Source organism: Capra hircus, chromosome 1 (genome assembly GCF_001704415.2).
Source record: "Capra hircus breed San Clemente chromosome 1, ASM170441v1, whole genome shotgun sequence".
NCBI lineage: Eukaryota > Metazoa > Chordata > Mammalia > Artiodactyla > Bovidae > Capra > Capra hircus.
In genome coordinates this window covers 82,466,338-82,484,276 of record NC_030808.1, presented here as the reverse complement: position 1 = coordinate 82,484,276, position 17,939 = coordinate 82,466,338, and positions in this window count along the sequence as shown.

Below are 17,939 nucleotides of genomic sequence, written 5' to 3'. Positions count from 1 at the left end.
TTTTGGATCTGTCAGAGGAAGGATAGCCACTCAGAGCCATCACTTGATGGCGCTGCTGCCAGCCAACAGTGCATTTTGGGCCAAGTCAATGTCTGTGGAAAATTCTGAAAGAGATGGGAATACCAGACCACCTGACCAGCCTCCTGAGAAATCTGTGTGCAGGTCAAGAAGCAACAGTTAGAACCAGACATGGAACAACAGACTGGTTCCAAATCAGAAAAGAAGTACGTCAAGGCTGTATATTGTCACCCTGCTTATTTAACTTATACGCAGAGTACATCATGAGAAACACCGGGCTGGATGAAGCACAAGCTGGAATCAAGATTGCTGGGAGAAATATCAATATTCTCAGATATGCAGATGATACGACCCTTATGGCAGAAACCAAAGAACTAAAGAGCCTGTTGATGAAAGTGAGAGAGAATAGTGAAAAAGTTGGCTTAAAACTCAACATTCAGAAAACTAAAATCATGGCATCTGATCCCATCACTTCATGGCAAATAGATGGGGAAACAATGGAAACAGTAAGAGACTATCCTTTTGGGCTACAAAATCACTGCAGATGGTGACTGAAGCCATGAAATTAAAAGACACTTGCTCCTTGGAAGAAAATCTAGACAGTGTATTAAAAAGCAGAGACATTACTTTGCCAACAAAGGTCCATCTAGTCAAGGCTCTGGTTTTTCCAGTAGTCATATATGGATGTGAGAGTTGGACTATAAAGAAAGCTGAGTGCCAAAGAATTGATGCTTTTGAACTGTGGTGTTGGAGAAGACTCTTGAGAGTCTCTTGGACAGCAAGGAGATCCAACCAGTCCATCCTAAAGGAAATTAGTCCTGAATATTCATTGGAAGGACTGATGCTGAAGCAGAAGCTCTAATACTTTGGCCACCTGATGTGAGATGTTTGACCCTGATGTTGGGAACGATTGAAGGGGGGAGGAGAAGGGGATGACAGAGGATGAGATGGCTGGATGGCATCACCGACTCAATGGACATGGGTTTGAGTAAACTCCGGGAGTTGGTGATGGACAGGGAGGCCTGGCGTGCTGCAGTCCATGGGGTCACAAAGCGTTAGACACAACTGAGTGACTGAACTGAATGTCTGTGCAGGTATTTGAATAATGTATGACTACAGACTACAGAGGGTGCCTCCTCAGGATGGGGGAGAAGTGAGGGACGGAGAGGCAGCCTGGGAGTATGGAGTCTGGGTTCCACCACTCTAATGCATGTCAGCTGCTCAACGTGTAGGATAGCCTGCATTCTAAACAAGAGTTGGTTGCTTTCAAAAAAGTTTCTGGATTATTTCATTGCATTTCACTCTTAGTCTTTTATGAAATAATGGGAACTGGAAAAACAAAGTGTGACACTTCTGACCCAACAAAGTGGCTTCAAAGAGTGACACAGTTGGGATAAGGAGAGAGTGTGCTGGAGTGGGCACATTTTAGCTCACCAGATTTTAGGAAGTCAAAGAGGATGAGCGAAGGGAAAAAAAACAGAGCACAGTCTGGAATACTGGAGATATATTGTTGTAGAGGACAAAAGGGGGAAAACTCACAGGGATCCTGAAGTGATCATGGTGCCCTGAGAATGGAGCTGCCCCATATAACAGTGTTTGGCTTTGCTACATGATCTCAAGAACAAAGGGAGCTGCCAGAGTGATTTCTGCTCATCATCGTAAATCACTGTGAATGTGGTAATATGCAAATGTATGAGAAAGAAAGAAAAATTCACCTGTTAGAAAGAATTCCAAGCCCTAGATAACCGCTATTAAGAAATCATTGAGTATTTTTCTAGGTTTCTGTTTGCCTGGCCAGAGCCCCACTTGGGGTCCTGGCCCTGTAGTACCTTTGTTCCTACTTGTGGAGTGGCTGAAATGCTTTCCTTGACCCACTGAGGGTATTTGTATGATCAGCTCAGAGGCTGGAGCACATATAAATCTGCACAAATAAGCAAGGCAGGAGACTGCATTTCAGGGAAATCTGATCCTCTGCATTTAAAGTGACAGAGGAGGCAAAATCCCAGACATTTTGAAAAAGTGGTGAAAAAATCCTCTCCAAGTCAGGGCACTTGGTGAGTTGACATTCAGTGATTTGATTTCCAGGGCATGATCGGAGCCCACAAGTGGGGTTCCAGCTCCTCAGCTGATGGGTGTTGGGCAGGCTTTGAGCTGTCTCATCCTCTGGGGGCAGCAGACGGCTGGTGGGGCTGTCTCCAGTACCCCAGCTGCCCCTGGGAGGAGTCCCTCACCTCTCTTCTTGTCCACCTGCCTTGACTGGGCTGGATCCTGGGCTGAGACGCAGCCTCCTTGCGAGAGGCCAGGCCTTTTCCCTCATCTTCTGGAGTCTCTCATGCCTAGTTGAGCCCCCGATCCTACTGTGGGGACAGAGACTCCTTACTCTCCATCTCCCTCCATTTACGCAGGGGGACAGGAGTGCAGGCAAGTGGAGGTAGCAGGGGCCAGTGGGAGGAGAGTTGTGACAAGGATTCCACTGAGTTCTTCTCCATGCAGTGGGCAGTGAGGCTGCCGTCTGGGTACTGGGGCGACAGCTCTGCCACGGAGCTGGTGGGCTTCATGGAGCTGCCTGTTGTTGCTGGCACCCTTCCTCATGGCCGTGGTGCTTAACATGGAGTGCTGGGGTCCTGACCAACCCCCACTCTGAAGGGAGATGAGGGAAGACGAGAGGAAAGCAGAGGCAAGCTTGTGTCTTCTTAAGGTGATTTTTGGGAGCATTGGCGTTTGTGTATTGCACACACACACACACACACACACACTGCTGAAGTGTGGTCTGTGAGAGAGAGTGGAGTATCCACACTGCATCTGTTATTTACACTCGTGTTTGTTACAATGTGAAGTTTTCTGTTTCCTTTATTTCTGTCTCATTCTCCCTTACAGGAATCTAAAAAACAAAGCCAATGAACTTGTTCTTTCTTTATTTTGTAATGACTTATTTATTTCATTTTAGTTTTGGCTGAGCGGGGTCTTTGTTGCTGCGATCGGGCTTTCTCTAGTCGCGAAGAGCCAGGGCTACTCTCCAGCTGTGGTTGCGGGCTTCTCACTGTGGTGGCCTCTCGTTGCGGAGCACAGGCTGTAGACCAGTGAGCTTCAGTGGTTGCAGCACTCGAGCTCAGCAGGTGTGGCTCATGGGCCCCAGAGCATGCAGGCTTCAGTCGTTGAAGCTCATGGGCTTAGCTGCTCTGTGGCACGTAGAGTCTTCCCAGACCAGGGAGCAAACCCATGTCCCCTACATTGGCAGGCGGATTCTTGTCCACTGCACCACTATACTAGGGAAGTCCTGAACTTGTTTTTTAAAACTCAAAGCTTCTGTAGTCCTTTCTGCCTTCTAAGTGAGTAGCAGCGGAGTTGTATTCTTTATACTGGTTGGCAGGGAGAGTTGGGGTGGCAGATAAAAGCAGCAAGACAAGAGGCTACAGAGGAAGAAGGCCAGAGAAGCATTCCGTGGAGACACAGCAAGGACCTTTTACTATATACTATTTATCTCACAAGTAATCAATTTTATCACTAGCAGTGAAAGTGAAAGTGTGAGTCATTCAGTTGTGTCCGACTCTTTGTGACCCCATGGACTGGAGCCCACCAGGCTCCTTGGTCCACGAAATTCTCCAGGCTAGAATCCTGGAATGGGTAGGCATTCCTTTCTCCAGAGGATCTTTCCAACCCAGGGATCGAACCCCAGTCTCCTGCGTTGCAGGCAGATTTTTTACCTTCTGAGCCACCAGGGATAGCTATTAATTGCATGCAAAAGACACAAGATAATTCCTAGGGAATAGTTTCTTTCTTCCATCTCTATCTCCTTGGCCAGCCAAGTCTCCTCTCCAGAGACCCCCTATTACCTATTTCTCACATATAAGAAAATCTTTTAAGAACAGGATTGTCCAAGTTTAAGTCGTTTGCACGGCTATATAGATCAAACTTTTCAAACTTTGATCTGCATATGTCTTATCTGGGAAGCTTGTTTAACTGCAGCCTCTGATTCAGAAGGTCTAGGGTCGGCCTGAGAGTTTGCATTGCTGACAGGCTCCTGGTGACATGATGTTGTGGGCCCAGAAACACAGGGTGAGTAGCAATCATTCCACGTTTTCAGCTAATGTGCCATGCCACTCTAAGTTTATTCACTCAACTAATATTTACTGAGCATTTTTTTTCGGTGCCAGGCACTGTTCTTGGTTACAGGGGCTCAGCAGTGACTTAAACTGACTGAAAGTCCTGCCTGTGTAGAGTTTATAATCTAGTGGAGGAGGACAGACAATACACAAAATGAGTGTACAGTGTGCCAGAAAAAGATGGGGCTATGGAAAAAACAGAGCAGGAACAGGGAACTAGGGGTTCTCGGGAAGGAGGATCTGAGTGCAGTTTTAATGAGGATGCCCACAGAATGCTCTGGTGAGGAGACATTTGAATAGACTTGAAGGAGGGGTGGGAATGAACCATAGATAATGATTTTAAAAAATTGTGAGTGGGCTTAAGTTCCATATCAGGAGAGAAGGAAAGAGACTTGCCATAATCTGAGATACATGTAAAATCAATACATCAGTAGATAAGTAAACTCAAGAGACCAGATTCTGAGAAAAAGAGCCCCTTGGTATATTAGGAAGAGAAGTGGATCTCCATAAGAACAGAGGATGAGGTCTTGATTGAATTGTATGAAATCTCCTCTTCTAACAGTTGAATTATATACTACATAAAGACGAAGGATGACTAGGGAAAGAGTTAAAGAAATATCTATTACCCTGTACAATTAGGCCATATGCCTTACTGTGTCAGTTTTGCCTGTAAGGTTTGCTTACAAGATACAACCCATCCAGGCATTTCTGAGTCTGGAAAATGAAGAAGGAAAGAAGTGCTACTCACAACAGGGAAGGAACCTTACGGCAAAATCTCTACCAAGGAAGAGGTTGCAGTTTAAGTACATACTTTGTGGTTGGAAACATTAGAGGCCAAAATGCCACATGAAACGAAGAAGTTTTCAGGTTGGCAGCCAAGGAAGGCTGTAGTTTGAAATCTCACTAAATGCCACCTAAAGAAGCACCATGCAAGAGAACTCTGAGGAAAGGAGTTAAAGAGAAAGAAGGGGAGCAGAGGGAAGATGGTGGGGGTAGTACCTGGTCAACTCATCCTGGAAGGGTGGGTTCCAGAGACTGGAGGACCAAAGATGCCTCATTCTTCCCAAGCAGCTGGAATCAGACCAGCTTCAGCTTGTCTTCCAGAGGAGTGGGAAGCCTGCCTTTTGGGGGGGGTGGTTGGTGGGGAGGCCTGGCACCTCTCCTTCTGACCACCCCACTAGGTCCCAGGAGTTCTAAATCCCATTTACTTCCAGGGCTCACCCCCTCCCCCAAGACAAACATAACTGCACCTGCTGGCTGATGCCTGAAATTCCTTTAGCAGATGTTTTCCCTTCCACAACTGGAAGACGGGAGTTTTAAAATGCAAATGACTGGTTAAGATATTAGGTCACCTGCTAAAGTAGAACAACCAGTCAACAAGTAACCAGTAAATGGTTAGTGTCATATCCTGCTACTTTTTGAAAGGAAAAAGTTAGAAAAAAGGTAGCCTGAAAGGGAGGAGGTAAGGAAATAGGGATTTTTGCAGCCCAGCCTGCAGGCAGAGACGTTGACAAGGGCTGGGCTATTTACCTTCAATAGCTCCAGGGAGGAATAGTCGCTGTGTGGAGAGGAATTCTGTCCTGCACATCTGTGTTCTCGCAGCTTAGTGGGAACTTGGCCACTCAGACATATGATTCACATCAACTGTGTTTTTCATAAGTTTTAGGGTTTTCTTTCTTTCTTTTTTTTTTTTTAAGCAAGATTGATGTCATTATGAAGGAACTTTTTCTCATAGGTTCCAACGGAGGTACCACTTAAAATGGCACCTGGGAAGACCTTCAGAAATAGCTTTTAAGTTCTCCCTCCTCTCTTTCAGACAGGGAGGAATGAGAGGACTTCCTGACAGGAACAGAAAGAAGCAGGGTTTTATTTTTGTCTGATCATAGACATAATGGTTCTTCAAGAGTGATTCTACATTCTTCAAAATGTAATGTTCTATTTTGGCAAACAGGACAGTATAAAATGTTAATTACTTAATAAAATAAAAATGTCAACTCAGAAAAAATCCTCATTTACCTTTGATTTTTTTCCCTTAATTTTTTTTCTGCACATGAATAGACCATGATTTCCTTGAACACTTCAGATGGTATTTCTAGTGAATGATCTTTTTTTTTTAATTACAAAAATAATATTTGCTTGAAGTAGAAAATTTGGTTAGAGAAAAAACCCAGGATAAATTCTTTGCAGAGAAAACAAAGGTTTTTGAAGTATTTGCTTCCTTCTGTGGGTTTTGTTGAGTTTATCCTGTGTTTACTGTGTATACTGTGTTTATTATATCCCATTTTTCTTTACTTGGCCCCATTGTCACACATCTCCTGAGCTTTTGCCATGGATAGTCGCGAGCTTGAAGAGAGACAGTGCCTGTTTTTGCCATATCTGGGTACAGCCAGAGACTGGGGCCAAGGGACCAGATGAAAATCCCGAAGATTTTCATCTGAATGCTTTCTCCTTGGGGTAAAGCCGGTTCTCTGGTCTGGCTTTAGCTAGAAAACGGGCCGGGCAGGTACTTGGCGCCTCGGATGAGGAAGGAATGCATTTGGACGCCTACAGTGGAGCCCAGTCGGGGACAGCAGGAGCCGCGAGGGCGCTGGAAAGGGGAGTGAGAGGGAGGCAGGGATGCGCCACCGGCGGGCGGGGCGGGGCCGCTCCCCGGGGTCAGTCAAAGGCAGCTCCGAAGCTGGACTGAGTTCTCCCTGCATAACTGCGGTCACCTTAATAGTTTGCAACGTTTGTATTCATTCTGGTTGCCAAGAAGACTCAGCTGAGCGGATTTGGGCTTAGTAGGTGACATTTTGTGAGGAAAAGAGAGGCAGTTGAGAGGTGGGGCTGGGGGTGCGGTAGGAGGCACCTGGGGAGCCGGAACAGCCTGCTTTGCTAGTAACCCTTCTGGTCGCTTGACCCCCATCACCAACTTGCTTTGGGAAACTTCACAGTATAGCTGCACTGAACTAACAGCAGCTTAGCGTCGTGGTGTGAAACCAAGGCCTGACGCTTTTTGATGTGACCCTGGGCAAGTCACTTGACATGTCTGAGCCTAAGTTTAGTGCAAAATGGTAAGATAGTGGTTAGCTGCATGATTGTTATAGGACTATAGAGAAGGTCTGTAAGGTGCTTGGCACAGAGCTGGCACTCAATGACTTCGCTGTAATTGGATCTGATGGGTGTGACAGTCATTAAGGGGGTGGAAAATGCTAGGCATGCCTATGAAAGGATGAGGTTATGTTCTGGTAGAGGAAACTGAACACTCACATCTCCACTGTGTGACGGGATGAAAATGACGACTGTGGGCATGACCACAGCCCTTCCACTGTCAGAGTCCTTCACAGCCAACCTCATCCTCCCTTTTCTTCCCAGCCCTGAGGAAGCGTTCTTTCTTGGTGGGAGTGAGGCTAAGCCCATCTACCTAATCAAGTGGTAAGAGAGTCGGGGCAGGGGTAAAGGTGAATGTGGAGGATTGTGCAGAAGTGTTATGTGGGGTGTGGCTCAGACAGTAAAGCGTCTGTCTACAATGCGGGAGACCCGGGTTCGATCCCTGGGTGGGGAAGATCCACTGGAGAAGGACATGGCAATCCACTCCAGTACTATTGCCTGGAAAATCCCATGGACAGAGGAGGCTGGTAGGCTATAGTCCATGGGGTCGCAAAGAGCTGGACAGGACTGAGTGACGTTCCTTCCTGTATGTGGGGTGAGAAGGAAGTGGGCACCAGAGTGAAGAGATTCTAACACGTTGCTGTGGGCTGTGTTTATGGGTTTCCTTCAATATTTTTCAAGATAGGAATAAAGATAGAATTCTTTTATTGTAGTAAAATATATATAACATGGACTTCCCAGGTGGCGCTAGTGGTAAAGAATCTACCTGCCAATGCAGGAGGTGCAGGATCATCCCTAGATGGGGAAGATTCCCTGGAGAAGGAAATGGCAACCCATTCCAGTATTCTTGCCTGGGAAATCCCAGAGAAGCCTGGCAGGCTACAGTCCACAGGGTCTCAAAGAGTTGGACGTGACTGAAGTGACTTAGCACGCATGCACAAATAATATAAGTTTTGCCATTTTAACCATTTTTAGGTGTACAATTCAAGGGCATTAAGGACATGCACAGTGCAACCATCATCACAGAACTTTTTCATGATCCCAAACAGAAACTCTGCACCGATTACACAAAAACTCCTGAACTCCGCCCCCCGCCTCCGCAACCCCTGGTAACCTTTATTTTGCTTTTTGTCTCTATGAATTTGTCTATTCTATGTACATTATAGAAATGGAATCATACAGTATTTGCCCCCGTGTCAGTCTTATTTCACTTAGCATAATGTTTCCAAGGTTCATCCATGTAGCAGCATGAATCAGAATTTCATTCCTTTTTAAGGTTAATATTCCATTGTATGCATTGTTACAGTTGATATTTTGTTTATTTATTTACATGATGATGGGTATTTGGGTTGTTTCTGCTTTTTCGCTATTGTGGATTGTGCTGCTATCAACATTGGTGTACAGGTATCTGGCTGAGTTCCTGCTTTCAATTCTTTGGGCATTTATCTAGAAATGGAATTGCCAGATTTGGTGGTTATATGATGATTCTAATGTTTAACTTTGGAATGCCACTTTAAATGCCTCTTTGTTCTCATTTTGTTTCTCAAATCCTCTCTTTCTATTATAGTCCCTCCCCTTCTCTATTTCACGACATTTTGTTGTTGTTGTTGGAGCAACTGGATTTCTTGTCTTTAGAGAATGATTCACATTTTAGATTGATGTATTCTGTCCTTGCAGTGCTGTTATTTTGCTCCTCCATCCCTGTATTTCCTGTAAACTGAAAGTTAAATATAGAGTCTTGATTAGATTCTGGTTCATTTTCCACAGGAACATTTCATAGAGGTGCTTTATATTTCCCATTTGATCATATCAGGAGGCACAGATTCTATTTCTTCAATATAAATATACTCTGACAAATAGTGCATCTTAAAGGATATATATGGAATCTAGAAAAATGGTACTAATGAACCAACTTGCAGGGCAGGAATAGAGACGCAGACATGATTTTTGGCCATACGGGGGAAGGAGAGGGTGGGATGATTTGAGAGAGTAGCATTGAAACATATACTTTACCATAAGTGAAACAGAGATGATTGAGATGATTGTGCGCCATGTGCCAAGTCGCTTCAGTCAAGTCCAACTCTTTGTGACCCTATGTCTCCTCTGTCCATGGAATTCTCCAGGCAAGAATACTGGAGTGGGCTAGTGGTAGAGAACCTGTACTTCCAATGCAGGAGACCTGGGTTTGATCCCTGGGTTGGGAAGATCCCCTGGAGGAGGAAATGGCAACCCACTCCAGTATTTTTGAATCTCATGTACAGGGGAGCCTGGTGGGTTACAGTCCACGGGGTTGCATAGAGTTGGACACCACTGGGCGACTGAGCACTCAGGTAGAAGAGATAACTAGTGGGAAGTTCCACATAACACAGGGATCTCCCCCAGTCCTCTGTGACAACCTAGACGGGCGGTGCAAGAGGGAGGGGACATGTGTATACTCATGACTGATTCATGTTGTATGGCAGAAACCAGCACAATATTTTAAAGCTTTATCCTCCAATTAAACATAAATAAAAAATACTCTGAGAAGGAACCAGCCAGGCATCTGGTTTATTAGGACTAGACTTCTTAGAGCTACATGTCGTAGGAAAGGAGTGGGGTTAGGACATAACGGTCAGCAGCTGCCGCACTCCTTCATAGCATCCCTGGAATGTGTTCCCTCTCCCGCCCCTTTAACCTCAGATCTTTTCATTCTAGGAGGAGGTGATTTTGGGGTATTCCGGAGCTGCCTCCCAGGCATCTTGATCTCGCTACTGCCTCTGACCCTCACACGGTGGTGTTGAGTCTGGCCCACTTCCTCTTTCAGGGTGATTAGTTTTCTGGGTTTCAGGTGCCACTCGTGTTCTGAGTCTCCTTTGGACCTTCTCACCGTCCACCCAATTGGTATTACCTCTGTCTGTACATGTGTGAACCTCAAACGTGATTAGAGTTCAAGTTATTTTCCATGGGTACAGAACACTACTTTAATGTCTCCAAATGTTTTGTGACAGCTTCAGTGGCATAACGGTACCTGCAGGGTGGTGTCATTCAATTCCACAGGCCAAAATATGTGTGTGTGTGTCTAAGGTCAATAACAACAATCCCTGAGTGTCAAGATTCTTACTGAAAAACACTTTTCTTTTTTTTTTTTTTTTTACAATTTCTGCTACATCAGGTATTTAGTACTTATATAATAAAAGTAAAATTAATATAATGTGGGGGAAATTTTTTTAAAGCATATAGAAAAGCAAAACTAAAATAACCTGTCACCTCAATACTGAGGAATACCTACTATTAAAATTTTGGTACAACCACCAAGACTTTTTCTTGTGCTTATGGATACACATGATTGGGGTTGTCTTGCTTTTCTGGTCACATGTAACAGAAATCATCCTCAGCAAGACTAACCAAAAAGGGAGAAATGTGTTTGGAGGTGCACGGCCTTTAGAGGCTGGAGCTGGGCACTGCTCTCTGCTCTGAACAGCTCTGTGGTCAGTGGACTTCTGGATGGCTCACCATACTTGCTCTGGGCGCCTCCTCCCCCAGCCCTCACCCCTGGTGCACGCAGGTGTTCAGGGGAGAGCGTCCATCACCTTCGCTGGCTACCTCTTCCCTCAGGGCTGATGAGTAGTTCAAGATCAGTTAGTCTTCTGTGGGCAGAGCTGTGAACATGAGGGGAGGAATTCTTATTTCCCTGGCATTGAAAAAAAATTTTTTTTAATGAAGTATAGCTGGTTTTTAATGTTGTGTTCATTTCTTTCCCAGCATTTCTAAAGTCGTCTATACCTAGGATGGGAAAGAAGTGGATCCGAGTTGAGTCAAGAAGTGCAGAGAAGGACAAAGCTCTGTCACACGGACGCAGCACTCTTGCATTTGGCAGCTGCTGATCAGAGCTGTCCGTCTTTGCTCAAGCTGCTTTGATCTGGGATTCTGTCACTCGTTTCTGAATGAGACTGACCAATATCTCTGATCGTGGCTCACCCGCTGCAGTTTGGACACTGGTCTTTGCTGCCTTTCCAAGTACAAAGTGGTCTGTACTGTTGGGGCTGGGGGTTTGGATTATAGATCCTCAGTCTCATCTGTGCTCAGAGATTCCCTGGCTGTGATTGAGCCCCACATCCCTGGAGAGGGAATTTGGCCTGAGAATGGAGTCACACAGGAGAACTGTGGCTGCCTGGGTCCCACCTCTGTGGGGGTGTGGGTAGGTAGGTCAGAGGAATTCCCATACAGAGAGAACCATTGTGAGCCAGGCAGGCACCCTGAGGCATTTCCTAGGGGCCAAAGTATGCTTGTGAGATGATGCATTCTTTTGTGGGCAGCAGTGGTACTGACGCTACCGAGAACTTGGTTTCTATTGCTCTGCAAACGCAAGGATTGCCTTTTACTGTGGGCTCCTCCCACCTGTCTCCTCCTCTGGACCCTCGTGTTTCTTTCCTGGCTCCTCTCCCCATCCTCTGCTCTAATTAATCAACGCCCTGCCCAGTGGAGACCTTGCCCTCCAGGTCATTGTCTGGTATGGAGACCTGACATGCATGAACTCCAGTGACACTGAGCTGGGAGTGATGGGAACGGTGTCTGAGTCCAGCAGAGGCCTGGCGACAGACACACTCCCAGCTGGGGTGATGGAGAGGAGGTGGTATTTGAGCCCGGCTGCGGAGGATCCTTAAGACGTACATGATGCCCTAGGAGGGAAGACCCCAGGTCCTAGGGTGGGGGATTTCAAGGTGAGAGTGTGGGTTCAGCGGAATGGGAGAAGGAATGTGAGGTGTCGGGGGATGAGGTTGGACAGAGCCTGGAGAAGGTCTTGGATATCATACGTATCTGTACTGATCAGCCAAGGGCCCCCACAATTCAGGGTTGAAAGGATGGCTCGGAGGTAAACTGTGTTCCTGGGCCAGTATAGTCCTTAGATGTGGGCAAGCAAGACTCTGCCCCAGGCGGGGCTCAGAGGTCTCAGTGCTTTCGACTGCCTGCCTGGGAGTATCCGGAAAACCCACTTGGATGTCTGGGACGGGCTGGGCCGCATGCCCAGAACCTAAACTGGTCCTGTGAGGGTTATGGGCTCTAGAAGCCTGTTCCTCAAAATTTTCCAAGTCCCACTTGGATGACTGAGAGCCGGGCTACCCTCCCGGCAGAGCCCGTAGCCAGTCCCAGGACTCACGCGGGCCCCGGGCCCTGGCCCTCCCCTCCGCTGACTCTCCGCCCTGGGTATCGGGTGAACCAGATGCCCTGAGGAGTTCTGGAACTCCTACCAATGGTGTCGCCCTGGGGCTTGTGCTGGGACCCCACTTCCCGGAGGGCCGCCTGTGAGTGGATTGCTCCTGCTGGCCGGCGCTGTATGTTTGTGTGGGATCACATGAGTTTGAGTCACCCGGGACTCAGGACAAACTCAAGGCTCTGGGCTGCTGCCAGCCCTGGAGCCTGCCTGTGTGTGTCCACAGTGTGGCTCTGGCCTGGAGGGGCTCTAACCACGGGCTGCCCTGGGGCCGCAGCGCCTGAGACGGGCGGGGGTGGCAGCGAGTATTCCCTGTGCCCCCTCCCCACCCTGATGGGGGCCTCTACACACCTGTGGGGCATTCTCTGCTTAGCCACAGGGACCTTTACCCTGGGGGTCCACACTTGCCATGAGGTGATGGGGGACATGAACGAGACTGTTCCTTTTGCTCTGGCCGTGGGCATCCTCACCTTTCCTTCCATGGAGTGTGGAAGGCAGGGCTGTGGCCAACAGGGAAAGAGGTCACATTCTAAAAATACCACGATTATGGCCTAAAGCATTCTAGAGGGGTCATGGTTGGAAGATGTGCTGTTCTATGTTCACACTGTAAAGTCCCCAGTGGCAAATTTAACATAATAGAAAATAAATAATTGCTTTCCTGCCTCCTCCCCAATACTTTGAGTAAGACTTGCATTTGTGATCATTATCAAGGAAGCACCCTACAAGCTTTGAGAGAGTTACCAGAAGCCAGCACGCAGGGCCGCGCTGCAGATGATGCAGTGATGGAGCTGACATTAAATACATGACATTAGAGAACCAGAGAGGCAGGGCAGTCTCTGTTGTTTCAGTATAAACAGGTTCTGAAGAGCCACAGCACTCTGAGTAAACGGCAGCCTTGCTACCCTTTCCTCCCTGTGAGATTTATGAAGTTAGCTAAGAATGACAACCTTGGCCATAAACGGTGTGAAGAGATGGTTCCTGTATATTAGAGTCTTCAGTACTCTGACTGGACAATAGAGAAATACTGAAGTGTCTCTTCAATCCATCGGTGTGGCTCCTGCGGGCCCATGAATTTTGGCAGTACATTATCAAATCGAATGGTTGATGTTGATGGGCCTCCACCAAAAATATTTCCCCGAGGTCTGCATTCCTGAGGGGAGACCCTGCCGTGGGCAGCGCTTGAGAGATTTCAGGCCCCAACCCCTCACCCCTTTGGACGGCACCATCCATCCTGGTCCTGAGGAAATGGTCACTCCCCTCCTTGGGACCAAGGCCTGCATCCTAGGCCTGAGAGCCTGCCTGGCCCTCTGCACTGGTGGACCCAGGAGACAAGAGATGTGTGCTGATGGCATAAGAGACCTGGAGCAGGGGAGGAAAAGGTGCCAGGCCAGGAGGAGGAAGTTCCTAACAGAAGGCACATGGGTCTGTCTCTTTGGGGACCAGGTGAACAGAAGCCAGGCCTCCTCTGAACGCCTCCCTCTCTCACCCTCCGTGGGGTCACTGGGTCCGGCTGGTTTGCTGCAAGCTGTGTGGCAGGATGGGCTGGACGGGGCGGGGCTGTTTCACAGCAGCTGTGGCTCTCAGGATCTTTGGAGTTTTCTTCTTGGGCTGCTTGGACTCCTTCGGGTGGCTCTTCCAGTGTTGTGACTGGGGGTGAGAGCCCTGGCTGCTGGTTTTGGGGGAGCAGATAGATGAGGAGGCTGTGGATGGATTATGGCTCAGTATTCAGTGTGTAACCCTGCATTTGACCTCGTTCTCAGTGTGGGGCCCTGCCCTCACTCTGCTGGCACACCAGTCCAGGGACACTCAATTTTACCCTTTCAGATAAAAATGCCTCCGGTGTCTGTGGGAATAAGGGGAAGCAGGAGATGGGTGGGGCCGGAAGCGATCTTCAGTTCTCCTGTTCTTGACTCCACCTCCATCGGCTTTCTTCCCCTCTCTCCACTGTCACAGGGGCCTGGTGCCCCAGATTTGTGAGCCATTGGGCAGCTCTGGGGTATAAAAAGGAGTTTTTCTTTACTGCCCCACAGCTCAGGCCTGAACTTGCTTGGTTCTGCTTCATTGGTTACCATTTGTCTAACTGCTTTCCAGCTTCCAAAATGTTGCTTTTGACATGTCTCCTGTTCTCTCTTTCCTTATGGGTTTTAATATCAAAAACATTAAAAAAAGAAAAATAATTTCAGAAAGCAGTGGAGATGAATGCGTGGGCCCACTCCAATGCCATTAAGCTACCAGAGTGATTCTTCTAACATCTAAATGTGATGATATCTCCCTTCTGTTCAAAAGCACTTCCATGGCTCCTGATTGGCAGCAGGGTAAGAAATGGAAATTGAGTACATGGTGTTTTTAAGGCTCTGCCCCAAGTCAGGGTTTACTCCTTTCATGGACCAGACTGTACTTGATTCTATTAATTTTAATGAAACAGACATTTTAGGATATATAGAGAAAGAAAGAGTTAAAAGTTCACTTCTGGTTCTCTGTTCAATGCCAATGCTAAAACAGTACTTGGCAGTTACTTGCGTAACTTTTTCTTGGGGAAACTTTAGTTGCTGAGTGGTACTGAGTCCTGAGCTGACTGGGCTCGGGGGTCAATGATGGTAGAGTGTGGTGTGTGTGTGTGTGTGTGTGTTCACACCTGCAGCCTGCAGCCCTGAGTTGGTGTGGGGAATTTCCGGTTTATGTTGCCAGCAATGAGAAGGCAAACTCTTTTTTTTTGTATTCTTTCCAGGGCATAAATTGCAGCTGGTGATAAAATTTGTTCAATCCACCTCACTCTTAAATCACATCAGACCACACAAATGCTGAGCCTACCTTATCCTATTAGACCTACACCAAAGGGCCAGACTTTCCCCTAGATGTCTTGAGAGTTATAACTCCACAGGTGAGTTGGCAGGATCATCTAAAAGATGGCAGTCTCCCTTTGGAAGCTGTTGCTCAAAGACAGTATCAATTTATTTACCTATTACCTTATCAAAGAAAAATAAATAAATGTGGCTTCAACAGAGTATAGGACCCCATGGTAACTTTGCTAAACATCTCTTTAAAAAGGCAATAAAGACTCTCCTCCCTCTTCCTCAAAACAAGGCTGCATGATCAGGCCAACCAAGACGGCTGTTCTCTTGCTCTCTGTATATCTCTGCTCTATCGGCGCCTGTTTCACCAACACCCTACTCACACCACAGAGCATCCTGCATACTTGCCCCTGCCCCAGTGAATGATCAAAACATCTCCACCAGCTTATCACAGGAGTGGTGAGAGGTGTGCCCTTCTCCTGGTTTCCCTGGTAACTGATGGGTCAACCTGATGATCAGTTTCCCCATAACTGGTAACCTTTACCTGCCCTTGGGAGTGAAGCTACCATATCAAGCCTTCCATCAGCTGCACATGGCAGAGTGTCGCTCCAGATCTTGCTTTAAACTAGTAAGCTCCCCATCCACTAGACCACTGATGTTTCTGTCTCTGACTCCAGGCTTTTTCTTTGGTCTTGAAACTGGGCAAGCACAGAGCTCATAGGCCTGGCAGTGCAGCCCAACAAAGACACATTGATTTTCCTGTTCAACCACATAGAACTACTCATGCTTGCCAGGCAAGGGCCTACTTTCTTTTTCATTACTTAGTTATTATTTTTAAAAATTAGAGTATAATTTCCTTATGATATTGGTTTCTGCTCTACAACATTAATCAGCTCTATGTATACGTAAATCCCCTCCCTCTTGAGCCTCGCTCCATCCACCCCCATCCCTCACCGCTAGGTCATGACAGAGCACTGAGCTGAGTTCCCTGCGCTATGCACTATCTTCCCCCCAGCTATTTCACACATGCTGGTGTATTTTTGTCAATCTTACTCTCGCAATTTGTCCTACGCTCTCCTTCCTCGCTGTGTCTACAAGTCTGTCCTTTGCATCCCTATTCCTGCCCTGCAAATAGGTTAGTTCATCAGGTCCTACTTTATTTTACATGAGGTTTTGTTCAGTCTTTTCTCCTCTGTCTGGAATACCTACTCTGATTTTTTTCTATTCCTGCTAGGTTGGCCTACTTGTTGCTTTCTAACACTCTTGTCATCTCACCTCAGAGCCTTGGCACTGGCTATTTATCTGCCTGGACTGTTCCTCCCCCATGTCCCCATGTGGCTTTCCCCTCATTTCATTGTCTCCACTAAAATCCTACCTCTTGGTCATCATTGTAACACCCTCCACGCAAAGACCACCAAGAACCCACCTGCAGTGGAGCCAGTTAGGTTTATTGCTCATTGCAGTAGAGGAGAACACACACCATGGGGAGCTGCCAGCTCTCAGTACTGGGTGGGGGCGGGCATCAGAAAGGCCTTCCAGGATTGTGGCTTGTTTCTATCTAGATCCATCTTGGTCACAGAGTGGCCTTGTCTGAAGTTGATGTTCTGTGGAATTGTTTATATTCTGCAAGAGAGTGCCAGAGTCCAGCTGTGAATGCTGGGCCAAGACCTGGATGGCGGCAATTGCTGTTCTCTTTAGCATCGTGGAATCTCCAGCACACAGGAGATGGTGGAGGAGAGGGTGGCAGATGGTGAAAAAAAATTTGTTGAACAAATGGATGAGGTTTGTCCTTGGCACATTCTTACTCCACATTCAAGGAACCTCTCTTCTGGAAAGTGTACCTGGTGGTCCTAGGCTGGCCCTGATTTGAGCCTCTCCTGTGCACTGCACCTCTCCTTACAGCAGTCATTTGAGTCCAGCCAGGAGGGTCTGCACTCAGGCTTCCCACCTTGCTGTGAACTCCTTGAGAGCAGGGGTTGACTTTCCCTTAGGACCTCAGTGCAAGCACAGGGCGGGTGCCTCATAAGTCACTGACTGACCAGCTGAAAGCCCAGGTTGACTGCACTTGAATTGAAGGAGTGAGTTGCACACTCTAGCAGTGTGTGTTCTGAGAGTATAATCTGCAGGCCACTGGATGGGTAATAGTTAAATAGGAGCCACTGGGGCACCAGCAGCTGGAGGGTGTGTTTGTGAATTTGTGATTCTCAAGAACAGCTTTAGATTGGAGGACTTTGGTCCTCCTGTGGGGCCTCTGCTGTAACTCCATCTGGGTTTGGTTCTTCCTCAAAAAAATCCTCCCATCTTGGCTACCCAAGACCCAGAAGAGGCTGACCGAAGGCTATAGGTCCCAGGAACAGGATAGGAAGGGGCTATAAGAGCCTGCTGCTGCTGCTAAGTCGTTTCAGTCGTGTCCAACTCTGTGTGATCCCATAGACGGCAGCCCACCAGGCTCCCCTGTCCCTGGGATTCTCCAGGCATGTCTAAAACAGGGATCATGTACACAGGAGATGGAGTTATCTGATTATCTGGTTCTATTCTCATTTGTTGTTGTTTTTGTTCAGTTTCTAAGTCATGTCTGACTCTGAGACACCATGGACTACAGCACTCCAGGCTTTCCTGTCCTTCACTATCTCCTGGAGTTTGCTCAAACTCATGTCCATTGAGCCGGTGATAATATCTATTTCATCCTCTGCTGCCCCTTTCTCCTTTTGCCTTCCATCTTTCCCAGCATCAGAGTCTTTTCTA